Source organism: Equus asinus, chromosome 3 (assembly GCF_041296235.1).
Source record: "Equus asinus isolate D_3611 breed Donkey chromosome 3, EquAss-T2T_v2, whole genome shotgun sequence".
Classification (NCBI taxonomy): Eukaryota; Metazoa; Chordata; class Mammalia; order Perissodactyla; family Equidae; genus Equus; species Equus asinus.
The window spans coordinates 54,320,797-54,345,403 of record NC_091792.1 but is presented as its reverse complement, the minus strand read 5'-3'; the positions used below and the strand labels follow the sequence as shown (position 1 = coordinate 54,345,403).

At 41.7% G+C, this 24,607-nt stretch overlaps 1 protein-coding gene across 12 annotated transcripts in view; it reads right to left on the bottom strand.

The window, feature by feature from the left end:
* The window catches only part of PALLD (palladin, cytoskeletal associated protein), a 383,115-nt gene that overhangs the window by 73,440 nt on the left and 285,068 nt on the right, over window positions 1–24,607 (bottom strand). The window contains exon 1 of one of the 12 annotated variants that reach the window (XM_070505047.1): window positions 14,746–14,963. The exons of 10 other annotated variants lie outside the window; for them this stretch is intronic. The gene's annotated coding sequence lies outside the window, so the exon portion shown is untranslated. Of the gene's footprint in view, window positions 1–14,745; window positions 14,964–24,607 lie in introns of those variants that run through there. One more of the 12 variants, XM_070505046.1, reaches the window with a different exon arrangement.

The window sequence follows — 24,607 nt, the reverse complement described above, 5'->3', positions numbered from 1 at the left end:
GTAATCCCATTCCCCTGGGAAAACCACCGTTACTATTCTAGAGCTCCTTCCAGAACCTTTACTAGGCAAATATAAATACATATTCACATTTGTTTATAGTTTAGGTTTCTATTTGTTTGAGCACATGCATTTTCCCTAAGTGATCTTTTATCTTTCAACAACAATATCATGCATATCCTTCCACGTCAGTACACACAGCTCTACTTCACGCTTTTTAATGGCCTCATGGTATTCCATAGTACATTCCTTTATTAATGATAGACATGTCCTCTTCAAGGACTCATTAGTACAAATAGTGTGGCAATGAAGAGCCTTGCACAACTTGCATACTTGTTTTGAGTTTTCTGTGAGAAAAATTTCTAAAACTTGTTGGGTCAAAGGGCATGTGAATTTTACATTTTAATAAGTACAGCCAACTTGCCCTCAAAAAGATCTTATAGCCTTATCTGAAAAAGGAAGAAAGAATAGATGGTCCTTCTCCAATCTTTTCCAACGGAACTTTCAAATACATTCAGTTAAGAAGCTTTTAAAATAAGAATGGAAGATGGGGCAGCTCTGAGATCCAGTCCCCTTTTGGCTAGTCCACTAAGTTCAAGCCTTTTCTTCATTTGCAAGTATTAAAGCTGCTCTGCTTTGGTTTAGTTACCAAATTAACATTTTTTCTTGGTAATATTGTTAGCCATAAATGAAAGAACTGCTAATTTCTAGAAGTAGGTAAGAAATGGATGTCCTGGCATTTGATATATCATCACTCTCAAATCTCATTCATTTAAGGGACAACATATTCCTTTACAGGAGTGGGTCTCAAACTTTAGCAGGCATCAGAATCTTCTAGAGAACTTGAAAAAGCACAGATCACTGGGCCCCACCCTCAGAGTTTCTGTTTCAGTAGGTCTGGGATGGAGCCCAGGAATTTAAATTTCTAACAAGTTCCCAGGTGATGCTGATGCTGCTGGTGTGGGGACCATACTTTTAGAACCACTGCTTTTCAGAATGCTCTTTAATTATTGGGCACAAACTTGCAATTAGAGGATCACCATACTATTCCGGGTAGACTGTGATTTACATGAGATTGAACGATAGTCACCTTAATTACTATAATAAATCTTTCTGTTACACTTCACTACCATGACATACAGGCTCCTTAACAGGTCAGTAAGGAGCAGGCTGCAAAATTCCACATGGATTGCTCCCTAGAGTTACTTCTTATGCACCATACCTACTCTCTCTCACCTAATGGATACTTAACATTCATATAAGACAAATGTGAAACAATTCCACCTCTTTCTCCCTCTTTTAAAGGAAACTCTTTGTTGATAAGATGTTATTGGTATTGACACTGATGCCTTATGCGTTATTTAAGGCCTTAAGTTTATGATAATCACCGGGTACTTATAGCCACTTAAATTACACTTATCAAACCAACAAACTTAGCACTCAGTCATCCAAGTTACAAAGGCAAACATGAGAAGACAAATGGCCCAAAAACTTGAACCTTCACTTTAGTGGACCTACAGAGCACTGCCAATAAATTTTCTGTTCTAGATCTTATATCTAAGACTGAAAATAGGAAAGTGTGTAGTGGGTGTAGAATTGGAATGTACAAGGTGATATTTACATATCCAGGCTAGGATAATGAATTTTGTTGGCGAGGGGAAAGAAGGGAGGTTATAGGAATCATTGCACAAAGAAGAGCTAGCCAAATTTGTCAGGACGCATTGTCAGATCAGAGGCCTTTTCACCAGTCAGTTGTGATATACTTGGTTCACAGTGTGTTTAAGAGTGAAGTCACAGCATTAGCAGTTGAATTCATGTTAGAGAAGATAATTTAGTAAGTAAATGGCCAAAAGAGTGAGGGAAAGAAAAAAGAGCAGCAAAAACAGTGATCCTGGAACAACTATTTGCTATCTCACACTATAGGAAGAGGAAGCCTCATTCATTCAGACCACTTTAAATTTAATTTCAGATTAATTAAATCTGCGAAGAGTTTTTCATTAACAACATTGAAGGGGCCTTGTTAAACTCATCAATGGTATAAAGATGGGCAAAAGGCAGCTGAAGACAGGCTACTCTCAAGTCCTTTGAAGCATACGTTACATTAATAGTTAAAACCAGGGCTCTCCGTCCCACCAACACTTGCTTAGTCTTGACTAACCAAGTTCTTTCTATGAATGTCTTTCTTTTTTAAAAAAATGTTATGATTTTGGAGTCTTTTAAACTCATAACAATCTGTCTTATGGGTAATCAAAATCAGATAATGTTATTGAAAAAAGAACAAAGGTGTTAGCAAGAAGTGATAAGTAGGTCCTAAAATTCCCTTTTAAAGCATCTAAAAAGATCGGTCAAGTTATATAGACATAAATAACAAGTAGTCTGATCAATTTCTGAATGTGTCCCTTCATAGAAAAGCTATTTGCGTGTTTTCCCTGACACTCTGGGCGTGACAAACAAGGCCTTCCACAGTCTGGCAAAGCCTTCCTCACCTCCCTCCACTTGGCCCCCTCGCCAGCTACGAAAGCTGTCCTCCATCCTCCAGACACACATCCTTCTCTCCACCTTGGGGCCTTTGCACACACAGCCGAGCTGCCTTCTCCCCACAGCTTCAACTTCTATCAGACTCCTCTGCTGTCAGGCCTCGGTTGGCTCTTGAAGCACCCCTGGACCCCCCCAGGCAGAAGGACGCCCCCTTTCTGAGGTCTTCATATCTACCGACTTCAGCTTCAGGCCTGATCAAGCCACTCTGCAGCTGGGCTCTTCCCTCCCCTGGCCTCACGGAGGGTTTGGTCCATTCTTACTCATCCAGAGAAACACTGAGCCTAGAACACACTGCACACTGCGTAAGGGTTTGATAATTGGATTTGTTTGCGAGCTTATAAAAACATATGGAAAGATTTTGAAGTATGTCACACTCCAACAGTAACTTTTCAATACTTGGAATTCATTCTTTCTGTGTTAGGAAGTTGGCAGGGAAGATGTGCTGTGGGACGTTATAGTTCAATTTCCTGTTGAACAACTTTTTTTCACCTCATATGTTCTAAAAATGCTAGATAAAATTAGAATTCTATGGGTTAAAGAATATCCCAGAAAGCACAGGGTCTTGTGCAGTGAGGGCATATGGTTTTGAAGGGAGACTGGAACTCAGAGACAGAAAAGCTCCCAGTGAGCTCTATACTTCCTGACCACTCTGAGAAATTCTTTACCTTCTCAAGGCTCATTTTTTTCCTTCTGGAAAAAGGACATATGTAATTTTTAAAAGCATAAACAATGATCTCACAGGACTGTTGTGAGAATGAATAAAAAATGCATATAAAACACTGAAAATTAACAGTGTCGTTAAATATTTATTGAATAAATGAATAAAGCAATTCACTTGGACTTGGGGAGACAAAGATCAATCAAGAGCAACCTTCCTTTCCAGGCATATTCAATCATGACTGCTAATTTTTAAAGGTAATCTACTCATTGTTTTCTGGAGGAATTGTGGCATACAACAAAATAAAAACAAAACAGAAAGCTCTTTGCATAGCCAGATCCATGACTTTCCTCATGGATAATAACTCACAGTAAATGCATACAATAAAAGCCTCATTTTTAATAGGCAGGGAAGCATACATTGTCCTTCTCGTCTGCTAAATTACAAGCATTACTGATTCCTCCTTCATTTTCGCAAAAGTTCTGGGCAGATGTGCTGTAAAGCTGTAATTGTTCTTGAGGTAATAGGAGAGGCACCCAGGCTTTGGCAAGGTGTGGTAAATTTGGCAGGGAAGTTCAATTTCCGTAACATTGTTTCCAACCCAGGAAATGTCTCAGGTGGCTTGGTATGGGTAAGCTGCTGCCAGTTTTTCGGGCATGGGCTTGCTCCCCTTGGATGACATCATTTGACTGAATTCTTCACTCTCCTTGCCCCACGGAAACCTCTGCATTCAATTAGTCTCCATTTTTCTCAAATATCTCATGTGATCCCCAGCAGGGCTGTGTCTCCAAAAGCCTAATATGGAAGGCCTCTAATTCATGTGATGAAACTCCTTGGCTATTAAAATAGCAAAAGCATTTACTAATGTACACTTCAAAACCATTATATAATGGGAAGACTTTCTGATTATGGCATCATCATGACTTGGAATAATGGGCTATAACTATGACCACAGCATTCTATCAACAGAACTCTCGCAATGCGTAAGTACTATATTAAATTTGTTTATCACAAGGCTAAGACCTGAGATCATTGAAAATCAAATGTAAACTTAAAATGCTCTTTTTAAACCATGTAGACTTTTCTCTTACTTGAGCTAAACAGAGACGATAAACTCCTGACCAGGCGGAACATGTGATTTTTGCAAGCTAAACTCTCTCCTGTTACCCTAGCTTAAGCGTTACACCAATTCATTAATTGTCCTATGTTCCCCAAATTACACAGCATATCCAAAGGGTATCATCTCCTGAAATGTAAATTAGCATAAAAAATTCCAAAAGGTTTGCAAGGAAGTCTTTTATTTATGTTACGTGGCCCATTAACGGTAAACCTTACTGCATTTAGAATTCCTTTCTGGCAAAGCCACAGGAGTCATGCTTAGAAGCAGAGTTAGGTTAGACGACACTATATATTTCCCTGGTCTTTGTATACTATGAGACATACACAACTACACATTTGTTTAACCACTTCTGTCATCATTTTTTGGGGAACGGGCACTTGGGATTTTTGTGAAGATTTTATTTCTAATATAGTTTTACTGATTATGCACAGGCTTATAATTTGAACTGGAATGTGGCACTTACGGACATCTGAAACACATCTTCTCCAAGCCTAGGGGATTATCCCATAAAGTCATCAACTTCTTAAGTGTTTTAACCAAACACTCCATGAGAGCATGAAAAGAAAATGAAGAGGTAGAATTGGAAGAGAATGTCTTTTATTTCCCTCCTTCCATGGCACTGGGATATTCAAGCTGAGAAGGACATTTAAGCTCAGCTCATCTAGTGTCTTTATTTTACAAGAGGCCAACAGAGACCCAGGGACAATATGGGTTGTTTGGGAAAAGACAGCTGGCTGTGGACAGCCTGAGCTAGAACTACCAGGCCAGCAGAAGACAGACTTGGGCTGACAGCCATTTTCTCAGCTCGGTCAGAAAACAAAAGAAGGCAGCAGAAAGCAATAGGCCTGCAGGTCACTGACCCATTTCTTAACTTCACTACATCATTAACTCCACATCTCTATACCAAGATGCAGATTTCTGGGTGGCCAAGGAAAACCCTAGGTGTATGTCAACCTTGCCAGAAGATGACCCAGAGCAGTCAGATCCTGTGGTTTCATAATACTTTAACCTTTAATCTGACTGCTGAGAGCTGGAATGCTGTCACTATTTTCCTGATTCATAATTTGAGTTGAATGCCTATTGGCAATAAAAGTGATTTTTTTAAAATGAAACTTGCAGAAGGGATATTGTATTTGAAACCAGACCTAAAGCACAACGATGAAAGGAGGAGCTGATAATCTTAAAGTCAGAAAAGAATCCCAAAGCCATTATGGAAAAGAATCATAGCGAGATTCAGAGCAGAGCCAACTGCACAACCAAACTTCATTTCAAGATATTCAGTCTTCATCCTATTCTTTGCTAATTATTCAAATGACTGAACATGAAATGTAGCTGTATTACTCTGTGAATAGTATATAATTATTTTGTTTATTTAAAACACAGTAAACCAATAACTGTTGTACTACATAGGCCACTTTGAAATATATCCTAGGAATCAATTTAAGCAGAACACTACAGTCAAATTAAACAACTGGAGCCACAGTAACATTTAGCAGACATTTAAGTGTCCAATTTGATTGCACTTCTCTTTTATTTTCAGATTTGTATTTGCCTTAATAAGTAGACAAAACCAAGACGAGCAGGTTCGAAAGAAAATAAACACATAGGAAGACTGAGCTCCAAGTAGAGTGGTCGAAGCCACACTGAGCCTGCCTGGGGGCTGCCAACATCAGATACACAGAAGGAAGAGACAGAACAGCCAGAGTGCCTGGAACACAGTGCCTGCCTCTCGATGGAGGAGCTGTCTACTCAACGCCATTGTTGCGTTTTCTCCTCAGCTGCTAGCCCTGGGCAGGTAGCCAAGTTGCAGAAAATGCCACTGTGTGGTTCCCTTGGCAACCTAGCCAGACTCTTCCATTGGGATTACTTTCCCAAGTAAACTGGTCTTCAGCATTTCAAACATTTAGCATTTACCCTTAAAAGCTTTCTTCCTAAACTTGTAATCAGAGTACTCAATTTGACTTTGCCAGATTTGCCATCTGTGCTTATGCTTTTGGAAAATTCTGCAGTTGCCCTGGGTGCCCATTTTCAAGTGGAAATAGCTCCTTGCATCTCAGAGAGGATGCCTGGTGTGCTGAAAAGAAAAACGCAGCCAGAGTCAGGAAATCCACATCCTACTATAATTGCACTTTCGGAAAGTCAAAACCAATTATACACTTTATACTTTTTAATCTGTATAGCAGGAGTGAGGACACCTGCCCGACCAGCTCCCCAACTGGGATGCAGCAAAGGTCCTGATAGTTTTAAATGAATGAGAACTTGGCCCTCATAAACATCATTGGATTCACACATGTCAATCTTGATATGCTTGTGATGGGCCTAAATTTAGGCTTTTCTAAATCTCTAAACATAAAATAATTCCAAGTAACTTTTTCAAGTAAGCAGTAAGATTCTATCATTCTTTTGTACCCTGAAGCAAGGAAGTCAACCTGAGTAGAGGCAAATTTTGGCAGCTCCACACATCTGATGATTTCACTGAGCATCTATACACTGTTGAATAGTTCTGGAAAAGCAGAAGACAAACTGGTATTAAACGATATAATTTTGTATGTTTGCAAACTGACAACTCCTGCTGGTTGTGTATGAAGAAGGGCCAAGGAATGCCTGGGCTTGGACCACTGCGGTGTCATCCCTGGATGATTTTTCTGCCTTGCAAAAAGGTTTGCAAATTCTTTTTTTTTTTAAGAAAACTTTTTTTTTCATTTATTTTATTGAGGTCATAATGGTTTATAACCGTGTAATTTCAGGTGTACAGTATTACATATCAGTTTCCGTATAGACTGCATGCTGCTCACCACCCATAGTCTAATTTTTATCCGTCACCATACATACGTGCCCCTTTACCCCATTCATCTGCCCCCAACCCCCTTCCCCTCTGGTAACTACTAATCTGTTCTCTCAGAGATTTGCAAATTCTTATGCACCACTCTCTCTCTTGCAAATAAAAGCTTCCCCTTTGAGAGACAATGTCCAGCTCCTCACACACTGTCCCTGGGTATCCGGCAGTTACTTGCCTGGACAGATTTATAGTTGCGGGTGTGGACAGTATGTGCTCAAACACTCTGTTACATAACACAAGGGTGTGATACGTGAGAAAAGTATGGAGTACATTTGGATTCATTTTGTCTTTTAATAAGTGCCTAAAAGAGATCTTATAAAAAATCCACATCACCTTCCATACAAATACACCCATTTACAGTTATGAAGACAAGTAGAAAACAAGGCTTTATCAAGAAAAACCACAATTTTTTCCGACTCCAGTTCTGAATGAGTTCATTTGTGGGTTTACTGGAATATGCTTTACTTCACTGTTCTGTCACCGGGCAGGTTTTGGCTTAGTCAAATGACAGGATCTTTATGCCACCTTCAAACAGTGAGAGTTACATTTTCTGACTTTCCGCTCTGTTTTGGGGCAAAGTCATCTTCTTCCACAGCTTTAATTACTGCCAATTTAATTCCCACATCACTGTCTCCCACTCTGATCTCCTCCCAGAACATCAGACTTAGTATCTAATTGCCTCCTGGACACCTCCCCTTGGTATGTTTAAATCCCGACTTGTCTTTCCCTCAGGGTCGCTCCACCTCTTGTCCCAACCTCTCTCACTGGCAGCCCTATCCACCTGTTGCCTGCAGGACTCTGGGAGTGACCCTTGATGCATCCGCCGCCCTCACCCTTCACAGGCCATCAACACCAAGTGCAGTCAATTCTGACTATGCGCGAATCCAACGACTTCAATCGGGCCCCTTGCCACTAACTTAGTTGAGACCGCCACTATCTACTTCCTGCATTATTCTAACCACTCCCATTGGTTTTCCTGTTTCTCAGCTGACTACCTATAGTGTACTAACCAACCAGGAGTGATAAAACAGAAGTGGGAGGCATCTTTGTGGCTCTCAACAAAGGCATGATCTGGTAGGAATGCGGTTTGATTTAGGTAGCCATTGGAGAGTAATACAAAAGGGCATACAATTAAAAGTCCTTTCATAGTCTAAAACTCAATCTTAACATTAGAGAGATGACATTAACTTGGTGAAATAATTAGCAAGAGAATAAACTGGTATACAAGTGCTGTTTCAGGCACTACAAGTGTCAGAGCATTTCAGAGAAGGGAGAGAGAAATGTGATGATTAGGATAGAAAATTTTAAATGAAATTTCTGGACAAGTGTGTAGGAGGTCTGCTATAGTAGTCATTCAACAAACAATAACCACACATCTACAAAGGGCAGGGCTCTCTGCTCCATTTAAGTGAAAGACAGAGAAAAAAACAGTAAGACGGTCCCTCTCCTCAAGAAGTCAACGAGATTACACAATTCTGAGGTCCAATACGCTATGCATGTTGACTCAGAATTCGACCGTAGGCAGACCCTGACGTAGGCAGACCTGACGGTACATTTTACTACCTAAATTCAGGCTCCTCCTCTCCCAGGTGACTGCTTCACACCTTCTTCCCTCTCCTCAAACTTCCCTCAATCACTCCCTCCCCCACCGTCACTCTCAGCCAATGCCCATGCTTCCTGTTTCACTGAGAAAATAGACACAAGGAGCGGAGAACTTCCACAAGCTCCCACAGCCACTGCCATTCATTCACTCCTGCAGCCTGGCCTTCCTCCCAGTACCCCGACAGAACCATCCCTGAGCTCCCTGCTGAGGCCAAGTGCACTGCTTGTGCACCAGATCCCGGCCTTCTCAAAGATGTCCCTCCAGCAACTGTGCCCATCTTTCCTGACCTTTGGATAGCCAAGTTCAAGTCCTTCATCTATCGTTCTTGAATACCTCCCCAGTCATTTGCTGGAGTGTTTACTGATGAAGACAGCACATACTCAAACATTCGGTGTTACAAAATAAAAAGGGTTGCTGGGAGAAACAAGAGTTTAAGTCCTCCCGGATGCATTTTGTCAACTCACAGCCACTCTTCTGCTTGTAATTTCTATCTCACTGAATTGCAGCTCCAACGTAGCTTTCCTTCCTCCTGCGGAGCTTTATTTTCTCCCAAGCACACTGTATCTGAGGCCCTGGATGTTTAGTTTATTTTCTTTATGGTTTGCCTCCTACCACTAGAATATAAGCTCCACGAGGGCAAGGATTTTTGCATATTTGTCAATTTAGTTTATTGCTTTATTCCAAGAGTCCAGCCAGGGCCCAGGGCCCAGCACTTGAACAATATCTGTTGAAGTAATAACGCCCCGGCCCTGCCATTTCTGATCTGTGTGACTCTGGGCAAATTACTTACCCTCCTGAAATCTCACTTTCATCATTTTTAAGATGGGGATGCTGATAGTAATTACTACATGGGATTGTGGTGAGGGTTAAATGACACAAAGTGTCTTAAACATTTTAGCACTTTTTCTGGCATGAAGTAAGTGCTCAACAAATGGTATTTACTATATGATGATTTAGACTATCATAATGATACATTAGCATCCAAGCTTACCCTAAGCCTATTCAGTCCCAAATAAATACTTGTCTGCGAAATTTAGTGGACTGGCATCAAAGAAAAACAAAATGCCTGTAAATTTGCCTTCCTTCTATTATTAAAAATTCCATTTAAAACCTAACCCTGACTTTAGAAATGTTGAACACACTAAGTAGTGCTGATGTCTGGGTCTAGGTTCTATAGTAAAAATTAAGTTTAGTAAGGAAACAATGCCAACCAACAGGAGCTCACATCACTTAGCTATCTAAAATAGGTCCCATGGCTGATTGACAAGCGGGCCTCACTTCTGCCCTACACCTGTGTCCTTCGCCCCGTCTTTTTTTTCCCCACTGTTGTTACAAAGCCAGCTACTGACAGGATGCCCCCTCTCCTCATAGCTTTGTAGTTCCAGGGTGGGGTCTCTGTTAGCATAAGAGGAATATAAAAGGAAATGTATCTCTGGGTACCTTTATTTTCCCTTCAGGGTTTAAACGGAAAAAAAGAAGGTGGGGTCTTTTTCGCCATTGTTGCTGGGATTAAAAACCTTAAAAAAAAGTCTAGTTGGAGTTTTCAGTGCATTTTCCCACAGAAACCATATTATACATAGTGACTCGGTTCTACAGTACTATTAATAAAGCAGAATACTTCAGCTGTGATTTCTAGGCTGCCCTGGGAACCCAACCAGGAAGTGTGACATAGTCTCAATGAAAAAGGGTGCTCAGGGTTCCTAGCAACCATTTACAGATCCATTCAGAACCCAACCCATCTGCAAGCTGAGAGCTGCTAATTCTCAAAAAGTCTGAGTTTCACAAAGGCATCCTATGAAGAGTAGGATCAAGCATGAGGGTCTTGTGTATGGTGGTCTGGTGGTACTTCATTCCTATTTGGATGGGATACCAAGTTTTATGATACCAGGAAACGCGGCGGGCCTACCTCAGATAAATTTGTCACTGAATGTGACGAAGAATGCAACCCACCCACCAGCAGAGGGCCTAGACAGTGATGCTATTTAACAAAGGCTGGTTCCCCTCCCTCCCATTGGTGAAACTTCAGCGTCTATTCTTCTTACTTGGTTTTGTGTATCTTCCTATGAATCTATTTTTAACACTTCTATATGGGGGAAAAAATGCAAAGTTTTGCCAACAGAAGCCAGAAAATGGTTATTTGCTCATTTCTTCTGGCTGACACACCTTGTCTGCAAATGGCAGCTTCTCCCTCAGGAGGAAATCTTTTCCATCAAATAAGCTTTTACGCCTTCCAAAAGTTCATGCCAAACTGTGAAAATCACCATCTGAGCTTACCACAGTGGGGAAGCTTTGGCAGTCGGGCTAATGCACCTCCAAGGGGAGACTCAGAACTGACATTAACTAACCACCCCATATTTTCAGTTTGTGTCCTTGTAGTCATTATCCAAAATATACAGGGAAAAGAGGCTCACTTAACCGGAATGGCTTACGTTACCAATTACGGTTAACCCTAAAGCACATAACTAATCAGGTGGCCAAGATTTACTGCTCAGGAAGAAGTCTGTGCCTCTTTAGTCCACGGGGTTGGGCAGAAAGTTGTACATGCCATTAGTTTCAGCGTGCTGTTCCTTCCTTCCTCACGTCTCAGGCTCTCCTTACCGCCATTTTCTTTCTATGCCTTTCCTACAAGAATGGGCCACTGCTTTCCATTCATACAACCTCCTTGGATGAAGTCTTTCTCATCTACCACCTCTAATTCCTTATCCTTCAACCAAATCTGATACAGAGCTTCCTTGCAAAAAAAAAAAAAATCCCTTTAATTAGTGCAATCTCCCAGGGATTTTCTAGTCAACAACCTGAGAGAACTAGGAAGAACTGGCACAGTTTCATCTGTGTTCCTGGATAATCCTCATCTTACCTACACTTTTCTTTAAAATCTGGTCAAGCTCTTTTTCTTTTTCTGTGTCTCAAATAATATTACTGGAATGAGCTAATACGTACAATGTATGAAAACACTTTCAAAGAAGTGTTTAGTGTTCCCTCAACATACCATTTTTTAACACTGTATATTTAGTGTCTACTTCCCCCATTTACTTGAAGAAGAGAATTATTTTGCAAGATATTAAATAGGAGGAATTTTAGAAGTATGGTGAACTCTGATTATCCACAGTCTTTCTGGATCTTCTGAAATAAATGCTGAAAAGTACACATTTTGATATGATGTTGTTTATGTGGAAATATACACAAAAGAGAAGACAATGCCTAATATATATTTTTACAGTTCCCAGTGATGGTGAAAGAAATCTGGAAAGCAGGGGGAAAAAATCAGCAATTGTTTGGACAATTAATAATTGTCTGAACACATTAATAACTTCCTCTCGAAAGGATGCCTTTAGCACCTTGAGCAGTGCGGACTCCTTGATAATTTCCAGGAAATGCCTTACATTTCAGCAATCATTAGCTGTTTCAAATGTACTAGCTTCTAAGATTTACTATAGTCTAGAGAATATAATATTTTGAGGGGAAAAAAAGAGAAGCAACTATCCTCAAAAGTATGGTACAAATACTACAGCTCTTAGGAAGACAATACAGTAAAGTTTTTAAGATCAACCCCAACACAAAGTGGTAAGTGGCATTCAATTTTTATTCTGTTATCTTAAAAAGTTTTCAAAGTCGACTAAAAACTAGGGCCCACAAGGATATGCTGAAGCATACCAGGACTATTATAACTAGGACATCTATCCACCGTTTACTAAGTCAGTGCCCTCACCTGGGACGGACCTGGCACACGCTTATTACACCCTGTAAAGCAGGTGAGCTACCGTACCATACCAGCTGTCAGAATTCTACGATCCATGGATTTCAACAGTCACAAAAAATAAAGCTGCATTATTTTCAACCACCAGCCATGCTCTTCACTCAGAGCATCAAGTTTCCACACAGCCAAAGAGACGGTTAGGACGTTGGCATGTTTTGTTATTCACTGTACATGCCTAGTTTCTTACTAATGGATGTGGTGTGGGCACCGGGCAATGCACCCCACTCCTTATTCTAAATACAAAAAGTAGAATAAATACCAAATAAATCTTATTTTATAGAAGATAAATAGAATACATAAAAAATAAAGCTTAGGAAGTCGTTGAAAAATCTGTTGATTACATAGCTCTTGCCTAGTCTTCATGCATTTGTAGTTCAAGGACGTACCAACCACGGAACTTCCTCTCTCTTGAGGTACAACTCTCAAAATCACTCTAAGGCAAGCGGTAGATACTCCATACCACCACTTGTATCAATCAATATAAAAAGACTAGGGAGGGGCTGGCCCAGTGGCCTAGCAGGTTAGGTTCCACCAGATCCCAGGCCAGGACCTAATCCATTCATCAGCCATGCTGTGGCAGGGACCCACATACAAAACAGAGGAGGACTGGCACAGATGGTAGCTCAGGGCCAATCTTCCTCACCAAAAACAAGACTAGGGAAAAAATAAAATTCACTCAAACCTCTTATTACTAAATCAACATCTGCCAGGTCTTGAGGGGAAAAAAAAATCCTCTTTCGTTGAGGATGTAAAATGATAGTAAAAAAGCTGATGTCTTTGTACTGTGAGCTCCAGAAGCAACCCAAACCGAACTCTCTGGGCAATTAGCTGGGCGATTTTTCCTGAGAGAGTGGCAGTTACTGAGACAGTTCTGACAGAAGCCTTCATAACATAAACCAGGAAAATGTCCTCAAAGGCAGAACTTGGCAAGACCATTGCGTAGGCTGGAGGGTGGGGGCGGGGCGGGATCGGTGGCGAAGATGGCTTTTCAAATGCCGGTTACCCAGGAACGTAGTAATCCACGCCTCGGAAACTTGCGTCTGTCCATCTCTGCCTTTCTCATGCTAGTTCTCTGTGACTGCAGATTAAAAGTAGATCCAGATAGCGCGGGGCTCCTGGAGACTCCCGGGTCTGATGAATGCACACTCATCCGTATGCTTCGCCTGCAGTCTGGCAAAGGGACCTGGCTCGTCCAGGCCTGCTACTAGAGCAAGACCCGGCTCCACAGGGCGGAAAGATGCCTGCGGGCAGGGAGACCCGCCGCTTCCCCAGCGCGCCCCCTTCTGTCCCCAGCGAGTGCAAAAGTCCCAAGCCTCACTCGGGGCTCAAGTGATCAAACTCTTCATTGTGGAGTTTGCACCAGTCCCCGATGAGAAGCCCCTATCCCCGGGGTGGGGCCCGCTTCCACCAGGGACCAGCACCCCCCCCCCCCCCCCCACCTCCAGATTTCTGAGCACACAGCATCCCAGAGAAGGCCAACCGACCGTTCTCGTTGGCTAGGTCGCAGCCGGGGGCGCGCGCTAACGCTGCAGCCACGTCCCGGGTCCCCGCGCCCAGCGCCGCGGCTAACAAAGCGGTACCCGCAGCCGGGGACTGTAGACCCACCCACCAGTAAGCCTGGAAGACCCGCCTGCACCACACCCCAGCCCGGGAAACCCAAGTTCCGCGCAAATTTTCTTTGAATGGTGCCAAGATGAGGTGAACTCTCCTGAAGAAAGGAGGATGGGCTTGGGGCGGGGCGAGGGCGCTGCGCCCTGGCTTGGCTCGCGATGGATGGACCCTCTCCTCCCCCGCCAGCTGCCAGGGAATGAGGTCATCCCTCCCCCCCCCCCCCATTCTCTGCCATCCCCCCTTTCTCTGCCCTCCCATGCCAGGTCTGACCCTTCTGTAAGTGGGGCCCTGATTAAACGAGGGATGGGGTCAGAAAAGTTAGAAGACAGGGAGGAATCGGACGCGGCAGCAAAGCATCTCCAGTCCCGACCCTAAAATGATGCAAAATTCCCATCTGGAGCTCAGCTTTCAGTGGTGCGTGCGCTGACCAGGCAAGGAGAGGGAGGGGGCTCTGCGAAGGGACCATCGGCGGGGTGGAAACTGTATTTACAAGTTGCTCCTCAGCCCACCCCTTCATTCCTTCTAAAATCCTCCCACCGGCTGCTCGACAACCACCCCGCATCCTCCATTCCCTTTAATTCATACGTTTCTACGAGCCAGGAGGCCGACTCCCAGCGCCTACCTCGGGTCTCAAGCCGCACCCCCACGGTTCTCTGACTCCCGGTAGTTGGGTGCGAGCCGGGAAGCACGGCGGGCTCCTCGGGCTGCGGCGCCGGGGGGCAGGTACCGGCGCTATATACGGCTGCGGCCCTCGGTGACTCAGTGAGTCTCCCAAAGGCTCCTGCCTGCAGCCCTTCAAAATAAGAGTCCCGGCTCGGGCCAGTGAGGCCCGCGGGAGCCGGAGGGAGGGAGGCGTGGCCCGGGCCTCGGGAAGCCGCCCCAGGTTAGCCCAGGCTTCCTGCCCCCTCCTCTTAACAGCGCCCATCCTTTCCATCTTTCTGGTCACAAGCCCCTTCCTGGGACAGCCAAGTGATGACTCTGCCTCTCCCAGAACTTCCAAGAAGAATTGATAACGGGAAAGAATTTAACTTTTTTAATAGAGTTGTTGGCTGCAGGTTAGGATGATTCCCCCCAAGTTTTTTTTTTTTTTTTATCGTGTTTTTCCTTTATAAACTAAAAGGAAGCGTCCAATAAATCTGACTCTAGGGCAGCATTCTCGGGGAAAGGAATGGAAGCGCCCTGAAGGAATGAAATTGGATGCTGCAGAGCGGGGTGGGGGAGGGTGCAGCTTCCGGATGCAGCACACCTTTACCTCGGGCGCTGCGGAATTGCAGGTAGATGCAGAAGGAATGGGCAGCATTTAAATCCAAAAGCGCAAATAACCATGTGGTGTGCTTCTTCCTTTTTTAATGAGGAGAGGATAATTTCTAGATTGACATTAATTAGTTTACTCTGTTCTGTGAATCCATGAGCAACTAAATTCAGGAGCCCTTAGGGTAAGAAGGTAAAGCATCCTGATTTAGCAACATCTCAGGAACGCGGTCCCTATCCTGTGTTCTTCCGTCATAAACTACTAGAGGCCCTGAGTCACCTGTTTTAACCCACTCCATGGGAATTTCAGAAGTGTTTTAAAAGAGGAAATGGACTCATTAATTTCCTATGTAAAATTTGTGACTTCTTGTGGGCCTAAGCCAAAATCCAGCTCAGCTACTTTTCCTTTCAGTAACTCAGCTAAGGACACCCCTCGCTCTGTGCATAATCCTCTAGTAGTTGGGTCAAGACACTGGATCACAGTTATTTCTGTCCACGTTCTCCTACCAGAGTGTAGCTCCTTGACCACTGGGACCAGGTCTCTTTTACACACAGTAAACTGTCAAGCAATTGAATGCTAATACCTAACATTTATTGAACATCCACTGTTGTGCCAGGCCCTTTCTGTAAAATGGGCGCCAAGTAAATGCCAATAAATTCCAACTAGATTTGAATAGCTGGTGGACCACATGTTCAAATAGTCTAGTAATTTAATCCCTACCTTCATTATTAACATGGAACAACAGGGTGGCTAGGTTCACAGCCCTGAGCCAGACACTACTCCACGTTTCTCTCTCTCTGAAATATCTTAACTGATTTTTAGATTAAAAATCATGTCTAGGGGCCGGCCTGGTGGCACAGTGGTTAAGTTCCCACATTCCGCTTCGGTGGCCCAGGGGTCGCGGGTTTGGATCCCGCTTGCGGACCTACATAGCACTTATCAAGCCATGCTGTGGCAGGCGTCCCACATATAAAGTAGAGGAAGATGGACACAGATGTTAGCTCAGGGCCAGTCTTCCTCAGCAAAAAAGAGGAGAATTGGTGGCAGATGTTACCTCAGGGCTAATCTTCCTCAAAAAACAAAGTCATGTCTGTAAAATAGTCAAACAATAAGCCCAAAGTGGATGTATCCCTGGAATTCTACTCTCAGAGCTAAACATTGTTAACAGCCTGGAGTCTATTCTTCCAGACTTTTGTATATTTAAACACATATTTAAAACATAGATTAGATCATCGTTTACATTTACGTTGTTACATCCTTACATCTGATTCTACTTTTTTTTGACCTACAATATACTGTAGTCATCTTTCCATGCAAAAAAAAAGGCATTATCATCTTTTAAATGTGTGAGAGGATGACAGGCAAAAACTCCAGTACTGCTCTAAGTTTTAGTTAGCTCATTCGCATGTCAAATGGCCATTAAGGCAGCAGGAATGACATCACTAGGCAATCACAGAGTTTTCTTGTAGGCTGCCGTGTGACACTGAAGAAAGCTCTAAAATGAGACTTAGGACTTAGTGGTCTGTGCCATTTACTGTGGAAGTCTAGAGTTTTCTTATTTCCACATTAATGGGATTAATTTGATGAATTTTAAAATTACCATTCTTAAATGTGATTTTATGATTTAGGAGTCCATTCTCGACATAAGCACAGAAAGAATAAAGTAGATAAGCAGGAGTTCCTACCACCTCAAGTGTTTACCCACCAAGGGAGGTGTGTAGGGTGGAATAGACTGAGAGGGTGGATCGCCAGAAAACATATCCAGTTCCTCTACTCTCAAGAGACAGCAAAAGGAGGATAACTCCTTAAATCTGCCATTTCTGCCTTATTCCCACTACAAGAGCCCAGCAAAAAGCATTCATATGGCCCAGTTTTCATCTCTCAGATCTCAAATCCAGGAGGTCTTCAGGAACTGGTGCAAAACACTGAATATTTTAATGCTTTCAACTTTCAAAGTTTTTACGGAAGAGTTGTGGGAGGTGTGGATCCATCTTAGTTTTCACAACTGTGGGACTTGCCCAAGTGATAGCTGTTATCAGTGGAAGCACTGATAGGAATTTCTGCCAAACCTGAAAAAGAACACTCCCTCCTCTTGTGCACACTGAGGATTCTGATCAACAACCTTCTCTTTTGGTTGTTTTCTTCATTCTCCCTTGGCTAACACTTAGAGTTCTGTGGTTTTAAGGGAAGATGAAAGGCGTGGAGAACAAACACCCAATCAACTTTCACTTCACCAGGGCTGCCCTCCTGGGACTCCCTGTCGTCTCTCGGGAAGTGTTTGGCACTTAGGACTAACAGTGTTTTGCTTTAGGAATTCCATCTCTGGCTTCACCTTTAGCAGGCTGTGGCTCAGACCTATGGCTTCAAATGTGCAGATTTAATATGAGATGAAGAAATTTGCTCAATTGTCTAGTCATTTGAGGAGGAGCATGGAATGGGCGAAGGTAAGTCCTTCAAAGGAAACCATTCCTTTATTCTCTTTTTCATATTCTCTCTCACAAATGAAAAGAGTGAAACATAGATGTTTAAAAACTAAAAATGGGCTGGCCTGGTGGTGCAGCGGTTAAGTTTGCACGTTCCGCTTCAGTGGCTCAGGGTTGGCCAGTTCGGATCCCAGGCGCGGACCTACACACCGCTTATCAAGCCATGCTCTGGCAGGCTTCCCACATATAAAGCAGAGGAAGATGGGCACGGATGTTAGCTCAGGGCCAGTCTTCCTCAGCAAAAAAGAGGAGGATTAGTGGCAGATGTTAGCTCAGGTCTAATCTTCCTCAAAAAGAAAAAAAAAAACCTAAAAATAAAAGACAACTAAAAACAAATAGCATTCCCTGAAAAAACAAGATCTGGGCAGCAAAGCTAAACCATAGATATATATAGACATAGATATAACTGCTGGCAGGTACTACACAGCACCTATCTCAAAAATGCTCAGCAGAGGGAATAATATATTATAAAATGAATAGTATTAGCAAATCAAAATACAGTCTTCTCCCCAAATGTCCATTAGAAAAACTACCACAAGTCTACATTGCCCAACCATCCTGTCCTAATTTATAAATTAAAGCCAAGATCTATATTTTCATTCCTTTTATTTACAAGTAAATGTAAAGAGAAATGTAAAAGAATGTTACTATATCTTTCAGGTATTTTGCTTAAAATAATATTTTAGTGAAAATTACCCAAAACTTGAGATTTTCTTAGAAGATTCTTGGCTTCTGGGTTGGCACATTTTCTATAAGGAGGCTCTTGCTCTCTATTCCCTCAGAGTGATCAAGGGTGTATATAACAGATATTCTGATATCAATTCAGCATATGAGTCTCTTTCCATTCACTTCTGGTGCTTTGACATAATTTTTAAAAACTTGTTGGATTTAGCTCTTGCTGTATTTTTAAAAAGTACAAAATCTTGGCTGAATGGCCCATTTCTTCTGTGGTAGATATTACTTTTGCAAGGGTTGCCAACCACACTCAGCAAACAAGACTAGGAAAACAGTAGGGCAATTATAGATTTTACTGGATATTGGTTTCAATGGATATTATTTTTGGGAAAATGTTTCTGAGAGTAGTAGAATGCTTAAGATCAGTTTTATTTATTTATTTTTTTGGTGAGGAGATTGACCCTGAACTAACATCTGTTGCCAATCTTCCTCTTTTTGCTTGAGGAAGATTGTCGCTGAGCTAACATCTGTGCCAATCTTCCTCTGTTTTGTATGTGGGATGCCACCACAGCATGGCTTGATGAGCAGTGTGTGGATCCACACCCAGGATTTGGCCTGTGAACCCTGGGCCACCTAAGCAGAGCACAGGAACATAACCATTACACCACGAGGCCAGCCCGTTATTCTATTCATTTTTAAAGTAAGCAGCTTTAAAAAATCTTGGACCACTTTGAATTTGGAGTCTTTGTAATTATTTGCAGCCTTTTATATGAAACATATTTGTTTCCATATCAACAACTACCAAATTATTTTAACAAAAGTGAGAACTTTTAAAAATAAAAATGCGGGTCTTCTGAAGAGGCTAAGCCCCATGCATTATTTGATCATGAGTACAGGCTAATTGGGGAGGAAGGAAAGGGCAAATCTCCAAGGACAATTCATACTTTCAACATAAAAACAAATTAATGTATTCCATTGGCCAAGATAACTTTCTGGCTGTTTGGTTTGTACATAACTTTTTATTAAGAGCAGGGAGAAAGGATATGGGAAAAAGAAATGGGACTGTTTGTACTTGTGTAAATGTGACTGGAACCCAGAGGACATAAAATACTCTGTGAAAGGGAACATGACTACCAGAAGGTCTGCAGGTGTGGAATGTAAAGAAAGATCACGAAATTGTAAACAAAAGAACAGACTGAGTTTGAGAGAGCAAAATAAGCCTTGAGCCTTCAAAACAACTCCAGAGCAATCACAGAAGCGAGGCCAGCAGGCGCCCGAAGAGATCATCGGGGGAAGGGTATCTGGAAAAGGGCATGGGGTTTGGAGCCAGACAGACGGGGGTCAATCTGAGGCTGTTTCCATGACCTTCAACTCACAGAGCTTTTGTTTTCTCATCTGTAAAATGGAAGTAAAGGTATTTACCTTGGACTGCTGTTGCGAAGATAAAGTCACATGCTGCCTGTGCAGAGCCTGACGCAGTGTTGGGTATGGAACAGGTGGGGCTGGGTTTTCTTCCCCTTTTAATGTGTACATTTATATCCTTATAGTATCTCAGGAGTTTTTTTTTGTTTGTTTTTTTGCTTTTTTTTTTTTTTTTTTTACAAAACACCGTATTTAGTTAGGAACAGAGTAAAAAATAATAATCTGAACTTTCCTTTGTGCTGACACTACGCCAATCACTTCACACACATTCTCCTATTTTATCTGACTGTACAACACATGGCAGAGTATGGCTGTTACCATCATGCCGCCTTCATGGAGGAGGACAGTGAACACAGAGAGGTTAGGTAACTTACTCAAAGATACAGAGCTGGTAAATGGAGGAGTCATGACATAAATTGTTGACTCCAGAACCCAAACTCCAGGGAATATAAAGTTGGAGAAAGTCCATTTATGGAAAGTCCATTAATCTCAGGACACTAAGATCTCCATGAGTAAATTGGTAATTTATTATTGCAAAGTTTTATTGTGCACAATAATGTCTGTTTGACCTGAAATAGTTAAGGCAGCTTCTAAACAAGTCCTGCTTCATCCATAGAAGATTCTGACTCATTACTGAATATCCCTTTCCAAATCAAATGAGTTATGCTGGCTCTGATGGAATCATCCACAGATTCCATGTGGATTACTGAAAAAACAGAGTTAAAAGTAGGAATTTGCCTTTTTATGTGACTCTCCTGAGTAAACGGTGAAATATTGTTATCAATTGACTGGTTAGTTTAACTTTACCCTGCTTAAGAAAAACCTTAAGCTGTGTCTTATAAATAGAGTTACTGGTAAGAGATAAATATGACATAATCAGTTTAGGATTTCACATTTTTACATTTTATATTAATCTCAACGGCAAGTCATGAAGTTATGGGTGAGATGATGATAACCTCCTCAGTTTAATTCTCTTAATACTGTTCTGTCCGGTGACACCATAACAAGGAATCTTGTGTTGCACTTCACACAGATTCCTTTGGATGCTTCAAAAACACACCGATTAGCCATCATTCGTTGTTCCCAGAAATACAAGAAGCAAAACTACCTCTGTAATGGGGCTGCTATGGGTGTTGGAGTGCTTTCTCAGAAAGATGATTTAAATGCAAAGGAAACCATGGCTCCGACAGGATTCAGATAGGGGACCACGCTTCCAGGAAGGAGGGACTCGGGTCTATTTTCCCTAACCCTGAAACCTTCCCTCTTCCAAATCCTTCACATCCTAAGCTTGAGCATTCATTCCCTTGAATTAGTAAACTAATCCTCTGGTTCACATTAATGGGATTATGTTCTCTGAAGTACTTAGTCTTTCTCATTAGGGAAATACATGGGGATTTGCTTGGGTGCTGCAAGTAAAGGTTTTCTAGCAAAGATACCCAAGTACTAAGGGAAATTTTGAGATGATTTTATAGTATATATCTTTGACACAATAAAATGTGCAAACCTAGCCTCTGGCAGGGAAAGGGAACTAGAGGAGGGAGAGAATAAGGGAAGTCAAATATTATAACTAAATTTTCATTAAAAACAGAAATTTAATGGGTGCATTTTACATTGGAAGATTCCATGAATACAGATCCTAAGGCCAATAAGAGGAAATATTGGTAACATTAGTAATTAAAGGAATTAATTTATCTGATATACGGTTTATATGATTGACAGTTAAAACAAGCGACTTAATATACTGATACTGCCTGTTACAGGCCCATTAAATTAGTTACACTATGTCACGACTGATACAATGAAGTACTAGTTTCAAAAGGAAAAAAAACCCAAGATTTTTACCTAAGATTCTGTTAGATGTAGAGAATATTCCCATTGTTCTAAAGAACTGATATCATTATTCTTATATCGGTATCTCGTTTTTGTCTCTATTGTTAGTAACCTTAGAGTTAATTGATTTTGAGAAAATTTGGTTGCTTTATGGGATTATATCAAGAAACTCTTCAAATTAAACTTTGGTCCAATCTGCTATTTTCAAAGAAACTAGTGCCCTATAAATGTTTTCAAATGGCCATGTCTTTTATAATATGTAATGAGTTTTAATGAAATGTGGCACATGAACAGAGTTCAAAGAGAGCGGACTGCACTGAGGGAAACTGGAGCTCAGAGCACCAGTTTAAAAAATGTAATTTCTGAGCAAAGTTGACAAAGTAAGACTCAGAGAGTAAAGTTTTCAGTGCAAGAAAAAAGACGACAACAACCATAAATAAAGACTGAATTCAGTCCTGCCTCCTTAGAACCAAGTCCTCCGCAAATCATTATCTCAATTTTTTAAGAAGGTTCATTAGAGATTAATTTATGATCAACAGGTATATACAGGTTTTAGCCCACTGTTGGATTTAGTTCATTAGCTTATAGGCGGTAAGGTTATTATTCCATCTTCATCTGTGGGCGGCACAAGTAGAAGCCTGACATACTTTGGTGTCATTGTTCCCTTGTTTGTTTGCCCACTGTATGACACTTGACAAAACCTTGTGTCCCAGGAATGGATAAACTGGTCTTACAAAAATTATCCTCTCAAATTGACTCCATTTCAGAGAACAAAGGCACAGCCTTTTGGCATCACAGAGGAATTATCTTGGATTCGGTCACCTGCCTCGTGGTCATCATACGATGGCTAAAAGGACCTTACAAGAGCATCGCTAGCAGAGTGTGTTGGCTGGGGGCACCAACGGCGTTTCTAGGCCAAGTGGTATTACTTAAGGAGAAAGGGATTCCTTGAGCCACCCATTGCTCAGAGAGAAGCATTAGGAAAAATAGAAGAAAGAAATTAAAGGGGGCTAGCAGTGTTCTTTGTTACAATGAGGTTAAAAATAGATGAGGCCAGTTGCCATTTATGACGTGTCTTTGTCCGTAATCCTGGGCAGAGCCAAATTATCCATTAGGCACAGTAGACACAGGAGATACAGATGTAGGGTCCACAACACTTTTGGCAGCCCACTTAGAATTTTTAATTTTAATTATTTTTATACTAATGCAGTTGTAAAATACAACTTTTTTTTTTTTTAATGGAGAAAGGGACCCACAGAGGCAAAAGTGCCTAGGGCCTATGAAAGTCATACTGTGGCCCTGATCTTAGGTAGCTGATGTTTGTCTGAACTTTTGACACTTTCCTTTCATCAGCTGTAAAGATGAGCCCTACCACCTAGTCTCTATTCACAGTTGTGTTCTGTGTGAAACTAAATCAGTAGGTGTCACAAGTTTTTAAAAGATGAAAACACCGTCCTGTGTTCTCAAGCTCTTTATAATCTAAGCGAGGAGACAAAATCAGCTGTTAGCAACAGGTGCTTAGCAGTTGTTCATTCATTTGGACATTTCTTTTACGAGTTAATTACTCATAACTCCCTTGTGAACAAACTGCACATCTGGGAAAATAAAACTGCCCACTGAAAGTGAATTACTGGAGCGTAGGTGAGGCACAATAGTCAATTCATTTGGATACCCTTAAAAGGCGTAACCAAAGTCCCTGAAGCTCTTAGAAGTTGCACTTCTTCGTGTCTGAAGAATGAGCTAGCGTCAGGCTGAAGGCTGCAGCATGTATGTGATTCCAGTCTAGCACGCAGCACCTGACGCTTCCCCGGTCACCCACTCGCTCACTGCCACAGCCATCTCCCCCAGAGCTTCCATTGATCCTGGTGTCAGTCAGCCTCATCTGCAAAATGCTCTACTTTGCACTTGTTAAATTCCCAAAGAGTTGCTTTTCAATTTCAACTTGTTCATGGTGAGAAGACAGCACTTTTGCTGCCAAAAAACCACCTCTATTTGGTGAAACAATTCCTAAGCTTGGTTCATTGTTATCACATATGTATTCAGACTTTATTTTACTTTTTTCCCAGCTTTATTGAGGTATGATTGACAAATAAAAAACTGTATAGATTTAAGGTGTACTACTTGGTGTTTTGATGTAAGTATACTTTGTGTAGTGATTACCACAATCAAGCTAATTAACATGCCCATCACCTCACATAGTTACCACCACGGGGGGTGTGTGTGTGTGTGTGTGTGTGTGTGTGTGTGTGATGAGAATACTTAAGATACACTCTCTTAGCCAAGCTCAAGTATACCAGACTTTAGATTTAAGGAAAGATCTCATCAGGTCCTGAGTTCTCTTGGAAATGAGGTCTTTAGGCAAAAGCCCCTTAATCTCATGGTTTCCTCACCCTTTCCCTGGAGGGGTCGGATGGTGTGATCACTAAGGTTTTCTTCAGCTGGACGGTTCTGGGATCAGGCCTAAAGTCAACCCACCCTGACCTGGGTGTAGGACTTTTGTAGAATTCGTTAAATGGATGTTGGGGTATGACATAGAGCAGTGGTCTTCAGTGACAACCCATTGAGAAGTGAGAAAAAATACTAAAACCTCTCTTTAAATTTATGTTCATCTTATCCTTCAAATTTTTCTTTGGATATATTTTATAATACATGTAATAATACATAATACACGAATATATTTTACATATACATATGTATGTATAAATATATATACACTCACATACATGCATATATATATACAAAGTATTTTACTAATGGGGACAAATGACCAAACGAAGCTCAGTATCCCATGGTTTTAAGGTAAGATGAAAGTACGTAATCAA